Source organism: Delphinapterus leucas, chromosome 1 (genome assembly GCF_059928025.1).
Source record: "Delphinapterus leucas isolate spDelLeu-1000000601 "Yukka" chromosome 1, BTC_Dleu_Yukka2, whole genome shotgun sequence".
Lineage (NCBI taxonomy): Eukaryota > Metazoa > Chordata > Mammalia > Artiodactyla > Monodontidae > Delphinapterus > Delphinapterus leucas.
This window is the reverse complement of record NC_143129.1, coordinates 122,129,795-122,151,525: the sequence shown is the minus strand read 5'-3', so window position 1 is coordinate 122,151,525 and position 21,731 is coordinate 122,129,795.

The following is a 21,731-nucleotide window of genomic DNA, read 5'->3' as shown; positions in this document are numbered from 1 at the left end:
TGCTTTCAGTTTTTCACCATTGAGGATGATGTTTGCTGTGGGCTTGTCATATATGGCCTTTATTATGTTGAGGAAAGTTCCCTCTATGCCTACTTTCTGCAGGGTTTTATCATAAATGGGTGTTGAATTTTGTTGAAAGCTTTCTCTGCATCTATTGAGATGATCATATGGTTTTTCTCCTTCAATTTGTTAATATGGTGTATCATGTTGATTGATTTGCATATACTGAAGAATCCTTGCATTCCTGGAATTAACCCCACTTGATCATGGTGTATGATCCTTTTAATGTGCTGTTGGATTCTGTTTGCTAGTATTTTGTTGAGGATTTTTGCATCTATGTTCATCAGTGATATTGGCCTGTAGTTTTCTTTCTTTGTGACATCCTTGTCTGGTTTTGGTATCAAGGTGATGGTGGCCTCGTAGAAGGAATTTGGGAGTGTTCCTCCCTCTGCTATATTTTGGAAGAGTTTGAGAAGGACAGGTGTTAGCTCTTCTCTAAACGTTTGATAGAATTCACCTGTGAAGCCATCTGGTCCTGGGCTTTTGTTTGTTGGAATATTTTTAATCACAGTTTCAATTTCAGTGCTTGTGATTGGTCTGTTCATAGTTTCTATTTCTTCCTGATTCAGTCTTGGCAGGTTGTGCATTTCTAAGAATTTGTCCATTTCTTCCAGATTGGCCATTTTATTGACATAGAGTTGCTTGTAGTAATCTCTCATGATTTTTTTTATTTCTGCAGTGTCAGTTGTTACTTCTCCTTTTTCATTTCTAATTCTATTGATTTGAGTCTTCTCCCTTTTTTTCTTGATGAGTCTGGCTAGTGGTTTATCTATTTTGTTTATCTTCTCAAAGAACCAGCTTTTAGTTTTATTGATCTTTGCTATCGTTTCCTTCATTTCTTTTTCATTTATTTCTGATCTGATTTTTATGATTTCTTTCCTTCTGCTAGCTTTGGGTTCTTTTTTTTCTTCTTTCTCTAATTGCTTGAGGTGCAAGGTTAGGTTGTTTATTCGAGATGTTTCCTGCTTCTTAAGGTGGGCTTGTATTGCTATAAACTTCCCCCTTAGAACTGCTTTTGCTGCATCCCATAGGTTTTGGGTCGTTGTGTCTCCATTGTCATTTGTTTCTAGGTATTTTTTTATTTCCTCTTTGATTTCTTCAGTGATCACTTCATTATTAAGTAGTGTATTGTTTAGCCTCCATGTGTTTGTATTTTTTACAGGTCTTTTCCTGTAATTGATATCTAGTCTCATGGCATTGTGGTCAGAAAAGATACTTGATACAATTTCAATTTTCTTAAATTTACCAAGGCTTGATTTGTGACCCAAGATATGATCTATCCTGGAGAATGTTCCATGAGCACTTGAGAAAAATATGTATTCTGTTGTTTTTGGATGGAGTGTCCTATAAATATCAATTAAGTCCATCTTGTTTAATGTATCATTTAAAGCTTGTGTTTCCTTATTTATTTTCATTTTGGATGATCTGTCCATTGGTGAAAGTGGGGTGTTAAAGTCCCCTACTATGAATGTGTTACTGTCGATCTCCCCTTTTATGGCTGTTAGTATTTGCCTTATGTATTGAGGTGCTCCTATGTCATAAATATTTACAATTGTTATATCTTCTTCTTGGATCGATCCCTTGATCATTATGTAGTGTCCTTCTTTGTCTCTTCTAATAGTCTTTATTTTAAAGTCTATTTTGTCTGATATGAGAATTGCTACTCCAGCTTTCTTTTGGTTTCCATTTGCATGGAATATCTTTTTCCATCCCCTTACTTTCAGTCTGTATGTGTCTCTAGGTGTGAAGTGGGTCTCTTGTAGACAGCATATATAAGCGTCTTGTTTTTGTATCCATTCAGCCAATCTGTGTCTTTTGGTGGGAGCATTTAGTCCATTTACATTTAAGGTAATTATCGATATGTATGTTCCTATTCCCATTTTCTAAATTGTTTTGGGTTCGTTATTATAGGTCTTTTCCTTCTCTTTTGTTTCTTGTCTAGAGAAGTTCCTTTAGCATTTGTTGTAAAGCTGGTTTGGTGGTGCTGAACTCTCTCAGCTTTTGCTTGTCTGTAAAGGTTTTAATTTCTCCATCAAATCTGAATGAGATCCTTGCTGGGTAGAGTAGTCTTGGTTGCAGGTTTTTCTCCTTCATCACTTTCAGTATGTCCTGCCACTCCCTTCTGGCTTGTAGGGTTTCTGCTGAGAGATCAGCTGTTAACCTTATGGGGATTCCCTTGTGTGTTATTTGTTGTTTTTCCCTTGCTGCTTTTAATATGCTTTCTTTGTATTTAATTTTTGACAGTTTGATTAATATGTGTCTTGGCGTATTTCTCCTTGTATTTATCCTGTATGGGACTCTCTGTGCTTCCTGGAGTTGATTAACTATTTCCTTTCCCATATTAGGGAAGTTTTCAACTATAATCTCTTCAAATATTTTCTCAGTCCCTTTCTTTTTCTCTTCTTCTGGAACCCCTATAATTCGAATTTGGTGCGTTTAATGTTGTCCCAGAGTCAATAAGTCTTGATTAATATCATTTGCAAGTCTCTCCCACAATATGGTTGTGTCCACACATGCAAGTAAATTTGACTGAATTCAGCAAAAACATGTAATGGTGAATCACTGCTTTGATGGCATGTTCAAATTACTGGCTGTGAGATTTAGTCCTGTGTAGAAATGACCTGTCAGAATTGTTAGCTTACATGAATTTTTTTTTTTTTTTTTTTGCTGTACGCGGGCCTCTTACTGTTGTGGCCTCTCCCGCTGTGGAGCACAGGCTCCGGACGTGCAGGCTCAGCAGCCATGGCTCATGGGCCCAGCCGCTCCATGGCATGTGGGATCCTCCCGGACCGGGGCACGAACCCGTGTCCCCTGCATCGGCCGGTGGACTCTCAACCACTGCGCCACCAGAGAAGCCCTACATGAACATTTTATTGAAAGTTTTAAAAAGTATTTATTAAAAATAAAATTTGCCTTGGCACCTTAATCTACCTAACATTGCTAATAAATTTTAGAAACATGTAATAAGCTTCTTAACATTGTCAATTTTGTTTTACACATACAGCAAGAAAGACCAGTGTCTATTTTTTTGTCTTTGAACTCATTTGGACATGTCATGAAGAGTGATTCAAAAAAACATGATAGACTTGTATAGAACAAACCTTAGCTTGATCTATGTGAAATTACTATTAGGTTATTTTTGACTTACAAAAATGGCAACAAATGTTACTAATAATTATTTTCATAGGCTCACTGATTTTCCCTCTCTGAATTTAATGGTTTCATCACACTTTGGAAATTAAAGCACTGTTAAAGCTCATTCACTTTTTGAAGTCCGCTGGGTCAGTAATGGGCTTCTGCCATTGTCTGGTTAACTGATTTGTCACATTTTTGTATTCATAGTGCATACATATCGGTAAAAACATATATATGGTTTTTGGAGGGTAGCTATTTTACTTTTCAAGAATGGACCTACCTGTTTTGCAAATTCAGGTCAAAATGAAATGTGCCAGTAATAATTTGGACACCTTAATTTTGTTAAAGATCAATAGTTCTCACTCCCTGTGTCCATTGGGCAGGTTTTATGAATGATCTTGTATTCAGTCCAGTTCATTAGGGCTTATTGAGCTCTTGTCGTATGCTAGAGAGTGAGCCAGGTGTTGAGAATACAAAGATGACGAGGGTATAAATATGTGAAAATAGTGTCACAAATTGCAACATTGAGGGTTAAATAAGGTTAAAGTACATCTGTGAACAGTCTCCACAGTCATTTCAATAGCAATGAACTAATTCAACAAATATTCAATATTTATGAAGCCCAGCCATAAGCCAAGCACCATGTTAGGAGCCATAAGCCAAGCACCATGTTAGGCGCTGTGTATCCAATGAGATAACAAGACACCACTCTTCTTGGCCTCTTGGAGCAAAGCACTTAAATGATACATATTTGGCAATATACAGAAGGCCCTTTGTAATTGTCTCCAATTTGTTTTGCTCACTGCTGCTGGAGTGGGCGTTCTGAAACAGGAATCTGATTATGTCACTCTCCTTGCTTAACAACCTTGAGTGACATTCTTGTTGCCTAACCAAAAAAGGTCAAATTCCTTAGTATGGTTTTGCACTCTGATCCTAGATTAATTTTCCAGTTTCTACTCCTTCTCATGTGTCTTAGGCTGTGGCCAAACAAGAATACTGCTGACCCCCAAACATCATGTGCTTTTATGCCTGTCTGCCTTTGCTCACATGGTCTCTTTTACCTGGAGGGTCCTACCCCTCCTACCTGCACACATGCATCCTCCACACTCATTCTGTTGGCAAACTCCTACTCATATGTCACTACTTCAATGGCCTCCCAAACATAACTCACTATGTTTCTGTAGCAATTTGTCTGCTCATCTACTGCATAATTTATTACAGTTATTTTCATGTCAGTCTCCTGGGCCAGATGACAAGGTCTTTGAGGGTTCTAAACTGGATGTATATTAAACTTAATTATCTCCAATGCTGGAACTTCCTCCATCCTACTTCCTAGCCAATTGCTTTTGCTTCCAAATACAAGGACAAAATTGTGTCCCACATTTCCAAGAACTTCTAAGTACACAATCTCATTACAAACTTAGAATTGCTTTGTGGAACGTTTAGGGCAAGTAGAATTGTATTTAATTCACAGTCAAGGAATCTGAAGCTAGGATCTGTGAAGTGCTTGCTTCAAAATAAGAAAGTGCTAGGGTCAGGATTGTTTACATTCTCAGCTCTGTCCATTCACATCCATTTTGCTATCTGTCTACACCAAAAATTCCTTAGAATTACTTTCCTTTTTATAAAACTATAGCCATAACAGAAGTGGAACCCAAGCCATGGCTTCTATACTGGACTGAATAAATATTGACTGAACAAAATAGGATTCCTCTCTGTAGTCCTCGTTTGCAGGTAAACAAAAAGCATGGGTAGTCACCGTGGTGGTTTGTGCTGACTCTACCAGGTGGTATTATTGGTCTCTCTCTGGCTGTAGCCTATGGGTCCTGAGCACTCCTGGCTGTGAGCTGTGGCTTCCACTATTGCTGCTGCCCTCTTTCTCTTAGCTTAACTCTGGGGCTGCTGTCTGTCACTATCTCCTCTTCTGCCACTGCACTTGAAGCAGTGTTGGTGGCCCAGTTCTCAAAACTGGGGAATATTTTTTGAGAGCAAATGAGATTTTGGGCCCACAAAGGGTAGCTAAGAACATTGGATGGGCCTCATCTTGTGGAACTCAGTCATCACGCTCTATTAGTGATTAATTTAGGGGTACATCTGAGTCTATTGACATCCTTTTACTTTAGAGTGAGTTTCCTATATTTTGGTGGGTATTTCCTACCCAGATTGGGGTAACTCTTGTTATGCTTAGTGTATTAATCTTGAACATCATACCACAGACTTCTTCATTATTTTTCAAAGGAGCTTTAGGGGTCTGATACATGTAGATTTTTCATTTAATTTTATTTCAGCCAACATTTATTGAGCACCTATATGTCTCAGGCACTATGCTAGATTGTAAAGTGTCCTATTTAATTTTCTTGTAATTGCAGGGTTATCCCCACTGGCCCTCTGTTACAGATGAGGGAACCTGAGATCAGAAAGTTCAGTAATGGGCCTAAGGGAACAAAGCAGAGCTGGGACTGAAACTCAGGCCTGTCTGATCTCAAAGTCTTTGTTCTTCCTGTTGCCTCTTGCTGCTTCCTGGTATGAATGCCACCACGATCCATAGTCACTTAAGATTTCAGAGGATTTAACAAGCTAGAATGACATCACCCCGAAGCTAGCATTTGAAGAGTTTACTGGGAGAATACTCTTGCTATCACTGCCAGTGCCAGTAGAATCTATAAGATTTATAAAACATGATAAATGCCAATAAAAGACAGCTCCCTGTGCATATTTAATTTTGTCCTCCCTCTTCAACTACAAATATAAGAGAAAGATTATTTTTTACAACTTTAACTTTCTAAATGACTTGGAAATCCTTGGGAGCTTCTTATTTTCTCTTCTCTCATGAGTCCTCTAAGGACTAACATGTTAAAAATTATGATTATTCTTTCCAGATGTTGGAGTTTTGATTGCAAGTAGAATAGGAGTAGCTAAGAGGTGGTGGAACTGGCGTTGCTTTGTGGAAAATGTTCAGACAACACACGAAAACCTGCCAAGTCTCTTGCAACGTTTTATTTGTATTGATATGTGTTTGGCTCCATCAGCTCTGCTTGAGCTTGTGAGGCTGATTGGAATGACCAGACAAAAGAGTTCTGGGGGTATTCCTTCTCACTCCACTACAATTCCTGAGTCCTGAGCAGATTAAAGATAGTAACGGTTCTGCAGTTAGGTAAGAGATTGAACAAAATAAGTACCATCGGTGAATAAATGTTAAGTATCTTAAGAAATTGCTTAAATCAGAAAGTAAGTGAAAAATCAGATTGGAAGGAAATTCAGAGAATTTAAATGAATGTTTGCCCCTAAAATTACCACTATGTGATTTAAGAAAATCATGGATTCGCTATGAAATCATTTAATTTTATCTTCTGCCTTAAAAAACAGCACTTCAAGTCTTGTTCATTTTTGTACTTCATGGAGATTCCACGCCTGCCCTAAGAATATGCTTTTATTTATTTTAGGGGTAACTGCTCAGCTTGCTTTTCCATCTCTCTCCTAATGGGAATCAACTTTTGAACCATTCATGTTTCCCCTGCAGAATTACCTTGTCAGTCTAGAAGCTGACATATATCAGTAAAGCTGGTGGCAATTTTGACCATGACTATATTCCCATTTTTAAGTAAAAGACATTTTATACTTTCCATTTGTTTGTCACTCAATTTTGATCTGGTTTCCAAAGCTCCCTTAGTTTTTCAACCATGAGACAGGAGAGCAGGTGTCACAAGGTGGTGTGGATGTGTTCAGCTGATGCCCAGATAGCATGAGATTCCTGCATTTTGTTCTTAGGTTTCTGTTATACAAGAGACAAAGTAGCAGAGAGAAAGGAACTATATATGATCAGTCCAAACCTTAAACTGTCAAGGTGAAGCTTTTGTCATTCGAAAATTACCTTCAGTTTTTTCAATATTGGAAAATTATTCTGTGTAAGAAAATAAAACTGCAGAAAAATTTTTTGGTGTATGGTTTTGTTGGAATAGTGGTTAGCTAATCCCAGACATCTCTTTGGAGTCTCTAGGAATTCTGGACTCGAGAAGAAAGAACAGTTTGAAAAACAACTTTATAAATTCAATTTTATTAACGGAAGTCTTTCAACAGAGGCAAAAGGAAAGACTTTGGAGTCAGAGAAGTCTAGGTTTGAATTCTTGTTCTGCTACTTACTAACCTTGTAAACTTGGCCAGATTATTTCACTCCTGGAACCTTAATTTCCTTGTCTGTAAAACATCGAAATGAATACATAACTTCCAGAATTATTATGAGAAATCAATGTATGCAAATATAGACCAGAGAGGGCCTCCCAATAACTGAGAAATATTTTAAAATAGAATGTGAAAGTTGTTATCATATAGGTTAAATTTGCACTGTGAAGCATGCTAGTCACACAAGGCCAAAGATTACTGCTCCACAGCCTAAAATGTGCCTGTGACTCTTCTTCCTTGTTGCTATAGCTGTAAATGAGAATGCTAATATCTGTCATTATTGCATTCTTACTCTGTACTAGGTATCGTATAAACATTGTGCCATTTAATCTTAAAACTATCCTATGGGATAGTTTATGTGATTCCAAACAACAAACTTAGCTGAAATTAAAATTAAAAATATAATTTACTCTGTCATTATACAGACATAGCCATTGGCTTTTTATAAATATGTTAAACTAAATCAATACTCCTCACAGACTTTAGAAATTGTGGTTCTAGTCAAGTGGGGAAAGACTCCAGGAAAAATTGAGTTGCAAATAGAACCTGAATGTTTTATTTATTCAATTTTTAAAACACGGATATGTTTGAAAAGATAAATTCTAGGACCTCCCCATCCAGTTTGCCGGGACTGTGAACTCTATGAGCTGAACCGTGTCAGTGAGCTCTGTAAGGAAGCCGGCAGCTGCTTCCACCTGCTCAGTAACGAGCACAGGTGCTTGAACGAGGAGCTTAATACTACTTAGTAGGTATTTAACATAGTAGGTACTTAATGAATGAAATTTTGTAAAATAAACAAATTAGTTCTTAATATGGAAAAGTATACCTCCTTAAGATAATTTTTCCCAGATGGACAATTTTAAAGTTTTCAAAAACTGTTTTTTTGGAGGACAAACACTTTTATTTTCAAAAGCTTTTTAAGTACTTACATATTAAAGTTATTCTGAGTCTCCCCACCTGAACATTTGATTTTGTCATTTTTTTAAATTTGGAAAATTTTTTAAAATGTGAGAAAATGCATATGTAAGAAAATCTCATATTTAAACCTTAAATTAAAAAGTCTTAAATATAAGTAAATGAAATGCTGTGATTTCTAAAACTAGCTATATTATGAGTAGCCTAAGGAAAAGAAATGATGAAATTTGAAGCATTTCAATGAGCTAAAATTATGAATGAATTGAAAAAATTCCAGTTTTTATGTTTTCTGTTAATGTTTTCTGGACTATAGACAGTAAAATAAAAAGGATAATAAAAATAACTAATATTACAGTACATAATGTTCTAAACCTTGCACATTGCTCTGTATGCATTATATTTCTCAATCTTCATAACAACCCTGTCAAGCAAGTATTGCTATCCTTCCCATTTTACAGATGAGAAAACTGAAAGTCAAATGACTTGCCCACACATCTGGCAAGTGGCAGAAACAGGTTTAGATCTCAGGTCTTTTTGACTCTACATCCTGTAATCCTGCTTGTCTGTTGTGCCCAGAGCTTGGTCTCAGCTTGGTGGGCACAACTCCTGTAGGAACTTGTCCCCAGAGTGTGCAGAGATGATGTCATTAATCAACGTATTGAGCCCAACTAGCAAATAATTTGTCCCCCCTAAAGTATCAAAATTATTTGCTCTGGAAGAAAGATCATCCATATCCGTTCTCAAGAGAATCAGATGAGGGAACTCCAGGCTTAAAAAAAAAAAAAAAAATCAAGATCTCCATTCTGAAACTGACCTTAAAATTTTTGTTTCTGAACTGTTACAGAGTCAAGCTGAATCCTGAGGAGCCTCATAAACTGCAGAGTTCATTTCCTGATTTAACATTGTTGCTCAGTTCAGGCGTTCTCAAGAAATACGACTATTAGGTTATATTCTCCTTGTGGGGTTAGACCAAACGATGGTGCGGATATAGTTTGGTACATGTAATAGTACCTGAAAACCATTCAGGAGGCTTCATTCTTCCAGGTTAATTAATGCAAAATTGTGATTCCATTTGTCTTATCCCAAATGGATCTTGTGTAAGAGCAAGGAAATTTAAATGCAAAAATGATTTTTATGCAACATTAGCATGAGATTTTCATTATACCAAAGCAAACGTTAAAATTAAAAGGACTACACGATAATAGTAATATATGGATTTCTCCCTCACTGTATTTATGTCTTTCTTTATGCTACATTACCCTCTATAATATTGATATAACATATTTCAAATAAAAAACAATAATGGGATAGTGAGGAGAGGAAATTCTACTTTTTTTGCCAGTGTAAGGAAGATTAATTTTGAAAAATCCAAGTAAATGTCTGTTTATACATGTTCAAGTATACTTTTCTCTAAATGTATTCAATTAGCTAAACCCAATTGCCTATCTTGTATCTTTGCATCTTCATTTTTATAATAATGTGAATGGAGTCAATAACCTTATCTGCTTCCTGTAGCAAAAACCAAGTAGACTAGCCAAAAAAATGTACCGTATTTTAATAACTGCTGTCAAAAACGGTACCTATGTTTATTTGGCTATGTGATCGGAGAGAACTAAATGGATTTACAAATTTTCCACAACAAGCACAAACTAAACAAACAAAACAAAACAAAAAACCAACCAAACCAAACCACACCAAGACACAAAACTTCACCCTCAGGCTTAGCAAAAGCATGAGACTTCAAGCCTAATAAGTAATTATTTTGGAAATTTATGTTTCACAAAGAGGAATGGGGCAAAATGCAAACACCATTGCAGCCATAGCTAATTAAAAACAGTTGGTGAATGAGCTGATTTTGGCAAAAAGAAGTGAGTTGCAACACTTGAAGTGACTGGTGTAGAACTCAGAAAGAAGTCCAAAGAAGTAAACATTTCTTTGCTTTTTGGGCAATTTACTTTAGCCAGACAACTCTGAAGGATGGTAGTATTCAGAAGGTTGCTCTCTTTGAGATAAGCAGATTACCAGCCTTTTAAGGCAGCAGTGTTCTCTGAAAAAACAAACAAACAAACAAACAAAACCCCCCTGGAGCTCAAAAGATGTTGACTCTCTAAGCAATATTTTTTCCCAAGGAGTGGTCTATACAATTAGGTACAATTACTTAATTTTTTAATAATTCAACTAATTTCACTGAAGTGTGATAATACTCAGCACTGGTGGGGGGAAGGGAAGAGGTTCATGGGAGGAAAAATTGTTAGAACCTTTTTGGAGGGCAAGTTGTTTTTTTTGTTTTGTTTTGTTTTGTTTTTTTCGGTACGCAGACCTCTCACTGCTGCGGCCTCTCCCGCTGTGGAGCACAGGCTCCAGACGCGCAGGCCCAGGGGCCATGGCTTACAGGCCCAGCCGCTCCATGGCATGTGGGATCCTCCCGGACCGGGGCATGAACCCGCGTCCCCTGCATCGGCAGGAGGACTCTCAACCACTGCACCACCAGGGAAGTCCCACAAGTTGTTTTTTTATTCTTCTACTTTTTAAAAAATTTGTATTGGAGTATAGTTGATCTACAACGTCGTGTTAGTTTCAGGTATACAGCAAAGTGAATCAGTTATACATATACGTATCTCCACTCTTTTTTAGATTCTTTTCCCATAGGGCCCATTCCAGAGTACTGAGTAGAGTTCCTGAAGGGCAGTTTGTTAATACTGTCAAAGCCTTAATGTGTGTACACATTTTGGCTCAGTGATTTCATTTTTAGGGAGTTGGGCGAAAGAAACATTCATATAAACATTCATTAAAAGAGTCAACTTTTGTCAACTCTATGTCAACTAACAAGTTTAAAAAAAAATAGGTCCATCTATTTTAAGAGAATTCTATGCAGTCAGGTTCTGAAAAAGGTTTCTTGACATGAGAAATAATTATAATATTGTAATATGCTGCTAAGGGCAGAAGAAACAGACCAAGATAAGTATATAGAGTAGATACCATTTAAATAAAAATAAAATGAATATGTCACCTGGTGTGGGGGGAACTTGATAGGATGCAAACCACAATAGGAAAAATATAATTAATTTGAAAATGACTTAGATTGCCTTTACCTGGGTTGGATTATGAACTCCCTGCTGGAGTAGGGAGCCTGTGTTGGAAGCAGAATTTTCTGAGTTGACTTAAAAGATACATCTGTGTGGTTACTACCTATAGAATCACATTTGGAGTGGTTCAAACCTAGCTTATGTTTGAGACATACGTTTTGTATCAGATCATGAATTAGATTAATTTAGAACACTTCTATATGAAAACTCTCAAATGATTAAACACCAGAGACATTAAGTCCAAGAATTTGTGTGTGTGTCTGTGTGTGTGTGTGTGTGTTTACATTGTGGGATTTTGCACTCTATAAATAATGTCACCAGTGCTGTCCGTTATATACCTCCTTTGGCTGTGTGTTTACTGATTCTGGCCATCAACTTAGCCACTTTGGTTTAGGGTAACTGCCATTGCTTTAATGGCACATTTTTAAAACCACACGTGTCACAAGCTGTCTGGTACTGACCTACGGAGTGCTAATTTTGCTTTTTAAAAATTAGCTTGGTGTCTTTTGTGTTTCCATACAAATTGTAAAAATTTTTTTGTTCTAGTTCTGTGAAAAATGCCATTGGTAGTTTGATAGGGATTGCAATGAATCTGTAGGTGGCTTCGGGTAGTATAGTCATTTTCACAATGTTCATTCTTCCAATCCAAGAACGTGGTATATCTCTCCATCTGTTTGTATCATCTTTGATTTCTTTCATCAGTGTCTTATACTTTTCTGCATACAGGTCTTTTGTCTCCTTAGGTAGGTTTATTCCTTGGTATTTTATTCTTTTTGTTGCAATGGTAAATGGGAGTGTTTCCTAATTTCTCTTTCAGATTTTTTGTTGTTAGTGTATAGGAATGCAAGAGATTTCTATGCATAAATTTTGTATCCTGCTACTTTACCCAATTCACTGATTAGCTCTAGTAGTTTTCTGGTAGCATCTTTAGGATTATATATGTATAGTACCATGTCATCTGCAAACAGTGACAGTTTTACGTCTTCTTTTCTGATTTGGATTCCTTTTATTGCTTTTTCTTCTCTGACTGCTATGGCTAAAACTTCCAAAACTATGTTGAATAATAGTGGTGAGAGTAGGCACCCTTGTATGGAACACAAAAGACCCTGAATAGCCAAAGCAATCTTGAGAAAGAAAAACGGAGCTGGAGGAATCAGGCTCCTTGACTTCAGACAATACTACAAAGCTACAGTAATCAAGACAGTATGGTACTGGCACAGAAACAGAAATATAGATCAATGGAATAGGATAGAAAGCCCAGAGATAAACCCACGCACATATTGTCACCTTATCTTTGACAAAGGAGGCAAGAATATACAATGGAGAAAAGACAGCCTTTTTAGTAAGTGGAGCTGGAAAAACTGGACAGCTACATGTAAAAGAATGAAATTAGAACACTCCCTAACACCATACACGAAAATAAACTCAAAATGGATTAAAGATCTAAATGTAAGGCCAGACACTATTAAAGTCTTAGGGGGAAAACATAAGCGGAACACTCTATGACATAAATCACAGCAAGATCTTCTTTGACCCACCTCTTAGAGAAATGGAAATAAAAACAAAAATAAACAAATGGGACCTAATGAAACTTAAAAGCTTTTTCATAGCAAAAGAAACCGTAAACAAGACAAAAAGACAACCCTCAGAATGGGAGAAAATATTTGCAAACGAAGCAACTGACAAAGGGTTAATCTCCAAAATATGCAAGCAGCTCATGCAGCTCAATATCAAAAAAAAAAACAACCCAATCCAAAAGTGGGCAGAAGAACTAAATAGACATTTCTCCAGAGAAGATATACAGATTGTCAACAAACACTTGAAAGGATGCTCAACATCACTAATCATTAGAGAAATGCAAATCAAAACTACAATTTGCATCACCCCACACCAGTCAGAATGGCCATTATGAAAAAATCTGCAAACAATAAATGCTGGAGAGGGTGTGGAGAAAAGGGAACCCTCTTGCACTGTTGGTGGGAATGTAAATTGATATAGCCACTATGGAGAACAGTATGGAGGTTCCTTAAAAAACTAAAAATAAAACTACCATATGCCTCAACAATCCCACTACTGGGCATATATATACCCTGAGAAAACCAGAATTCAAAAAGAGACATGCACCCCAATGTTCATTGAAGCTCTATTTACAATAGCCAGGTCATGGAAGCAACCTAAGTGTCCATTGACAGATGAATGGATAAAGAAGGTGTGGCACGTATATACAATGGAATATTAGCCATAAAAAGAAACGAAATTGAGTTGTTTGTAGTGAGGTGGATGGACCTAGAGTCTGTCACACAGAGTGAAGTAAGTCAGAAAGAGAAAAACAAATACTGTATGCTAACACAGATATATGGAATCTAAAAAAAAAAAAAGGTTCTGATAAACCTAGGAGCAGGATAGGAATAAAGACACAGACGTAGAGAATGGACTTGAGGATATGCGGAGGGAGAAGGGTAAGCTGGGACGAAGTGAGAGAGTAGCATTGACATATATACACTACCAAATGTAAAATAGATAGCTAGTGGGAAGCAGCTGCATAACACAGGGAGATCAACACGGTGCTTTGCGACCACCTGGAGGGGTGGCATAGGGAGGGTGGGAGGGAGGCCCAAGAGCGAGGGGATATGGGGATATATGTATACATATAGCTGATTCACTTTGTTATACAGCAGAAACTAACACAACATTGTAAAGCAATTATACTCCAGTAAAGATGTAAAAAAAATTAGCTTGGATATGAAATCATGATGGCATGAAGGGTTTCCCATGCCAGTACGTAAACAAAGACATGAGCTGCCCTGGTGAATCTCAGCATTCCAAATTGTCATGGGAACTTACTGTGCTCTTCCTAGAGAGAGAGTCATTTCTCTGCTCCAGTGTCTACTTTGTGTACTCCTCTTGAAAAGAAGTGGCAGGATCAGCATTGGTGGCGGAAGCCAGACAGCCAGAAATGAAATGGCCATGCAGTGAACAATGAGGCAGATTTTCTTTTACAAACCTTCACATAAAACTTGTCAGGTAGCTTGTAGAAACTATTGACTGGTTCTGTGAATTCTACTTCTGTTTCTAATGATGTATTGAAAGTTCTTGTACATCAGTGCTTTTATGTCAATGTGTGTATTTATAAAAAGATATTTTACTTTGAAGCAATCTCAAATTTATAGAAAAATTGCAAAAACAGAGTACAAAGAATTTTTTTCCTAAATTATTTGAGAGCAAGTTCCCCATCACCCCTGGATACTTTAGTGTATTTCCTACTACTGCCAACATTCTCTTAATGAACCACAATAAAACCATTACATTAGGAAATTAACGCTGACACATTCCTACCATCTAACCCTCAAACTCCATTTGAGTTTTGTGAATTATCTTGAAAATGTCTTTTGTAGCAGAACGATCCACGTGAACATCACAAGTTGCATTCAGTTGTCATGAGTGCCTCTTTAGTCTCCTTCAGCCTTTTTTCAATCTTTTTTTGACTTTCTTGACCTTGAAAATTATAGGGAAGTTATTTTGTGCAAAGTCCTCAATGTTATTTTTCTTGGTTCTATTTATGTGTCTTTGGCAGGAATATTACAAAAGTGGTGCTGGGTTCATCTCATTGTATCCCATCAGGATTTCTATTTGTTCCATTATTGATGATGTGCTCATCAATCATTTAATGATGTTTAATGACTTGATTAAGGTGGTGTATGCCAGTTTATCTTTGTAATTACTCTTTGTAATTAATGAATGTTCTATAAAATAGTCCTTCGAGAATAGCTAGACATCCCTTTCCTCAACAAGCTTTTTTCTTTCTTTCTTACTTCTTTCTTTCTTTCTTTTTCTTTTCCTTCCTTCCTTCCTTTCTTTCTTTTCTTCCTTTTTCTCTCTTTCTTCCTCCCTCCCTGCCTTCCCTCTATCATATTTCTATCATCTATCTATCTATCTATCTATCTACCTACCTATCTATCTATCTGTCATCTTGCTCTTTCTATTTCTCAGTATAGACTCATGAATTCTTATTTTATTCAAAGGTTATAATCTATTTATATCACTATTTACTTTGAACTTAAAATATTCCCTCATTTGATCAGGGGAATCTTCTTCAAGCTGGCTCCTACGTCCTTTTGACAGCCCATTATCCTTTGAACACATCTGTACTTTCTGGCACAAGAAGAGCTTCCAGGTTCATTTTTTATTTTCCTTGCCTTAGTCCTGGAATCATCCATTTCTCCAAGGACTTCTGATTCCTTTCATTAAGAATGGCATTTAGAAACCAAGATCTTGATGCTAAGTAAGCTCATTGTTACTATTGTAATATTGCTGCTCCCAGGCCCCTTATAGCCAAAGCTGGGAAATATATAATATAATTATATATTATTTATTTATTTGTTATATAGAATAATTAAAATATTATATATTCTTTATTTATTTGTTTATATATATAATATATATATAATTATATATTCCCCAGCTTTTTCCCGGGTGCCCAGGGGTAGCAACAAATGAGTTTATATATATTTTTTATTTTATTTTATTTTATTTATTTATTTTTTTTGCGGTACGCGGGCCTCTCACCGCCGTGCCCTCTCCTGTTGCGGAGCACAGGCTCCGGACATGCAGGCCCAGTGGCCATGGCTCACGGGCCCAGCCACCCCGCAGCATGTGGGATCCTCCGGGACAGGGGTGCGAACCCGCGTCCCCTGCATCGGCAGGCGGACTCCCAACCACTGCACCACCAGGGAAGCCCAATATATATTTTTTACATCCAAATTTTTCTATTTCCATCTAAATGTTGAAACTGTGAGTTCACAGATATATCTCCAGTTCCAGTCTAATACCACAAGAATCATTCTAGTTTTTTCTCTTGCCATATTTGTAACTCCCTTCACCAACTGTGAGAAATCTAGCTCCCAATATCCTCAATATATTTATTTGCTCAATTCTCCTGTGTATAGCCCATCTCCCACTGCCAACACCCCTTGCGTTGATGCTCTATTTACCTTGCTTAGACATCTCACTCTGCTTGGGCTTTGACACCGTGTGCTGTCATATACACACAGACCCTCCTCACTCCATTTGGACAGCTTGCACCTGGCCATCCCTCTACATGGATACCTTCCTCACCGTGCTCAGGCTTTGACAACCCACTCTGGGATGTCTCCTGGCAAGGACATTCTCTTCACTCGTTTCAAGGCTCCATCGCCCCAAACTGGGCTGCCACTATCACTGCTTCCCTAGGTGAACATCCTCCTCCTTTTGCTTGGGCTCCAGTTTTCCATGTGGGATGCCACCATGTGCCATAGCCTCTGTGCTGATGCTTACCTTGCTCAGCCCCACCTAAGAGATTTTGGATAGAATTGTTCAGGAAGGAAAGGGAAAGGCAAAAAAAGAACAAGAGGAAGAAGAAAAGTTGGTTTATAGTTTGCTTTACAGGCAATGCAGTGGGGCAGAAACTGAAATGAGAAAGACACTGTCAGATGATCTTGAGGAATGAGTTTAGCAATGGCATAGGATGAGCACTGGTTAGTAGTAAAGCAAAGGCCTGCCAAAAAGAACATAAAATGTGGCCAAGGGGAATTCTGTCTCTGGAATACTTTGGCTTTTTTTTTTTTTTTTTTTTTTTTGCGTTACACGGGCCTCTCACTGTCGCAGCCTCTCCCGTTGCGGAGCACAGGCTCCGGACGCGCAGGCTCAGCGGCCAAGGCTCACGGGCCTAGTCGCTCCGCGGCATGTGGGATCTTCCCAGACCAGGGCACGAACCCGTGTCCCCTGCATCAGCAGGCGGACTCTCAACCACTGCCCCACCAGGGAAGCCCTACTTTGACTTTTTTATTAGATGAAGGGGGAAAACAGAATGTGAATGGCTTGACCAAGCAAGTTCTCAGGATGATGGCCCAGGAGTAAATGTTCTATGGATAATTTCATAGCAAGTTAAGAATAATTGTTGTGTACTTATTATGTGTTAAGAACTTAAGTTATATTATTTAGCAATTTCCTTGATAGGTGGGCATTATTCTACCCATTTTACAAAACAGGAAACTGAGGTTTGTAAAGGTTCATCACCTTGCTAATGATCAATGAGGGGTCTGAGCCAGGACTCAAATCCAAGTCTGACTGACTTTTATAATCATTCTTTATTTTATTAACCATGATTAAACTTGTTAATTTAGGAGAAGTGATGATGATAGTTAAAATTTTTTGTTTGACTTCTCATGGATTTGTGTACAGGTGTATGTGAGGTTCTGAACTCTTTCAACCAAGTCAGTCTGGAAAAGCAGATGCAGGAGATGCTGGAAAACTTCCTAGTCCGTACTATAGTTCTTCCAACATGGAGAAAAAAGAATCTGAGAAGAGAGGCTGAGAAGGTTACATATCAACTCTAAGGAGAGATTGATCCAGAAACACAGCAGGCAGGAGTGGGGCCCAGGAAATTAAGCTTTATTTAGATTGGTATCTTAGAACAATCAATCTGCATATGGAGGATAATTTGTCCCCAACATGGAAGCTGTAGAAAGAAAGAGCTAATATGTATTTGTATCATTGCCTTGTCTCAATTTCAAAGTCCCCCTTCCTCCTTTTAAACTTCTGTTGGACAGGAGACAAGTGAGATCATGACAGTTTCAACAAGTATTTATGTCTGCGATTAGGTGATGTCTCTTGGAGCATAGTGTTTTCTCTACATCTGCATTGAAACTGAGTATAAAGTTATTCTGGTGACCTGTATGTCACATAATATCACAGACTCCCTGACTGCATTACAATGGGGAAAACATACTTCAGTTTCCAGAATCTTATTGTTTGATGTTGGTACCTGTTGTTGTAATCATTCAGTTGGTATGTTTTAATCTCCTATAATAAATAGAATAGAGGTTTGGTTTTATAGTTTCCCTTACGTAAGCAACAGTAAACGAAACATGATTTATGCAAAAATAAATTTATGGCTCTCTTTTCCCCAATCATTAAGAATGAAGACTCCATAAATGAAAATCTAAGCCTCACCCAGAGTTATAAAATGAATTCCACCAGCCTACCTAGCCCACAAATTTGTGAAACTTTGTAGAGTCTTATAGAATGTTTGGAACCAAGAAGCATAGAAGAGGACAGCCAGCATGACTTTAGCTCCAGGGGGAGGGAATAAAACCTAATGGCAGCTTCTCAACGTCCCTTTCATTTGCTGTGGTTACTCAAGTGATCTTTATTTCTGATGATGTAATGTCACTTAGTATTTACATTATCTTTTTATAAGAGGCACTCATTGCTTTTCAACATAAATTTTCACTGTGTGCCTGAGTAGGTGAGCAACAAACAGCACTGCCTATATTGTGGGCCTCGTCTGTATGAAGGGATGTGGAGAATTGAGCAATTAACTGCTTTTTTTTTTTCCAAGTTAGAAAGTTAAAATACTTATCTAGTAAAACAAGCTAAGGCTATTTATTTGGAGGACTATATTAAATTTTCTGTAAATTATAAGGTTCTAATATGGTTATTGCTTTTGCCAGAGTGTTGGACCCTGCTATGAAGATGGGGTAAATTTTATAGCTGAGCTTCATATTGGTAATAAACGGTTGGACCATTTAGTGTTAAACATAAAAACAATTACTCAGCTGCCTGAAGAAAATAGTATGACTGCATGGTGAAAAAAGGTGCTTATTAGGTAATTATAATATATTCTAGAGAAGTGGGAGATAGGGCCACCACTTAGAAAAATAAGGTTGTGCTCACATTTTGCTCTTTTGTTTAGCAAATTATTTGGTATCCTAGACACAAAGAATATTAAGGAGTTAAACTAAAATATTGCAGGATAGAAAGCATTTTGGATTATTAAAGGGTGTAAAAACTATTAATATAGGGAAGAAATAATTATTATATTCAATTACATTCTTAAGTGAATTAAGAGATTCTATTATTATTGGTATTCATGATACATGGATGGACATTGCTGCAGTTACATTAGTTTAAATCTCGAACATATTATAATATTTTAGTACTTGGCACAGTGCTGTGCACCTATAGAAGTTTGATGTTTCTTGAGTTTCAATAAATATATATCCAGTAACTATTTAGACAGCTTAATGAAGGTTAAAACTTGAAAATGTATGCCAGAAGCTTGCTCGCTGTCAATGAGAATTCACTTTAAAAATGTTATTAATGTCTGAAATCAAGAATTTTTAAGTAGAAAGATAGAGGACCCATATTATATTAATGAATTAGAAGTTAATATGGGTCTTAAGAAATAAAAATATTTTATAAATATTAAACAACTCTTCACAGAAGAGTTTTGTAAGTATACAAATAGGTTGCCAAAGAGGAGTTTAAACTTAGAATACAAATACGACTGTATAGCCAGAGAGTCCATCTGACTTACTGTATGAGTATGGTAATGATAGGAAGAAAAGTCTACAGAAAAAGAAAGAGGAAAACCATTAGGTGGTCTCCATGGGTCATGGAGCTTAAAGTGGGAATAACACCGCAGACTTAAACTTCAGAGTGGACCAGCGAGATAGGTGAAGTTGTCCTAACACTCCGATTCTTCAGGGTTCCCCAGTGGGCACACTTGTTTATGTTGTGAGTCATTGACTCAGAATTCAGTGTCGTATGGAAAAGAAAAGAGTAAGAACAACAATAATTAAATAACGCGAGGCATTTTCATAGTGTTCTCCTGGTTCCTTTCAGCAAAGCTCCAGTCCATTGTCCAGGGAAGAACTCTTTTATCTCCTCTCTGGGGATTTTTCTTCAGTTCCTAACCAAGCAAACTATTGTGTGCATTTCCCCTTCACATAAAAGAAAAAAGAATGAAGATAGTCACCTATCCTCCTTAATGCTTTCAACCGAATGAACAATAACAGTTATTGAAAGGGTAGAGGAAAAGGGGAAGGCAAGCCCACTCACCTTTCTTTATGAGGGATGGCACTCTTAAGCGTTGGCCTTTCTTTCTCCCTAAAGAGACACCAAAAGGAAGGCATCTGCTGGAATGTAAGTTAACGAAGCTCATTAGTCTTTAGTCTTTGCAATAAGCCTTGCTGCTTTTGACTTGTGAGAGGATAGAAAAGCTCGTCTGAAGCAGTAGAAAGTTAGGGATCTACACTTCACAGCCATCTCTTAGTGATCCAAGAATTGAGTGTAAACAGGATGAATGGAGTTTACTACGACCGAGACAAGCATTAAGTGACTAAACAGCTGTACGTTTACACATTTTCTTCTTACACATGCGAGGGACTTCATGCACTCGCATACAGCAGGGGAAGGGAACTAGCTAATTAGTGTTTGTCTTGTGCCGAGTTCCATGGCAGACATTTTATTTAAATTATTTCTTCAACTCTAAAATACCTGTCAGATTATTATAGGGTGCTGCTTATTAAATTATTACAGGATTGCTGTGAGGATTAAATGAGATGAAACTGATAGTATATGGTACATTAGATTCTCACAACAACCCTATAAATCTCGACAATGTTAAAGTGACCCAGCCAATGTCACACCGCTAGAAAGTGGCCAAGATGGTGTTCTAATCCAGAACTGATCCCACAGGCCTCACTCTTGCCGCTGCACTACCCAACTGTAAAAGAGTGCATTTGTTGGGTAGTTGTTTGTGACTTGTGATAAGAGGGATCTTGGGCCAGAAATTTCAAGCAAAAGCTTATTACTGTTAAACAAAGTCCATTCTGAGGAATAATTTGTAGTTCCTGGGAGAAGTGTACTTTTATGCTTTTTCTACTTTTGAAGTACAATGGTTAACGAATTGCTTAATTTCATCTTTACACGCTGAGTGCTGCAGGCAAGCTGTTTTCCCACTGGCAAAGTGTTTCCAAATCTGTATCTATGGAGATTAAATTTGAGGAAATTTGACATCCCAAACTTTGGGTTATGAATGTGACACTTATTTGGGAATTTTGTGATCTTATGATGATAAAGTAATTTCTCTAAGCTTGGTTAGGTGGAATCCTTGAAATAGTTTTTTGATCGGAAAGAATGGTATGCTCCACCGGCAGAAATGTGAGTGGAATTTACTATTCATAGAGCTGTCAGGACTGTGCTTTTTAGTCCTAATATCTATTTGTCATCTTTTTTGATGCAAACAGGGTAGGTGCACAAGTATCAGGTGAAATTATAAAGAGTTTAAGGATGAAATACTTATGATGACAAAAGTGATGGTTAGGCCATAGTTAATTCACTGAGGTATATCCTTAATAATAACACTTAATTTTAAGTTATCTAACTACTACCTATCCTTTCTATCTACTTAATTTTATGATACTAACATATTCTGGAATATAAGCTCCATATGGACGGAGACTTTTGTCAGTTTCAGTCACATCCGTATCCTTAGAACCTAGAAGAATTAGTAAGTGTCCAATAAACATTATT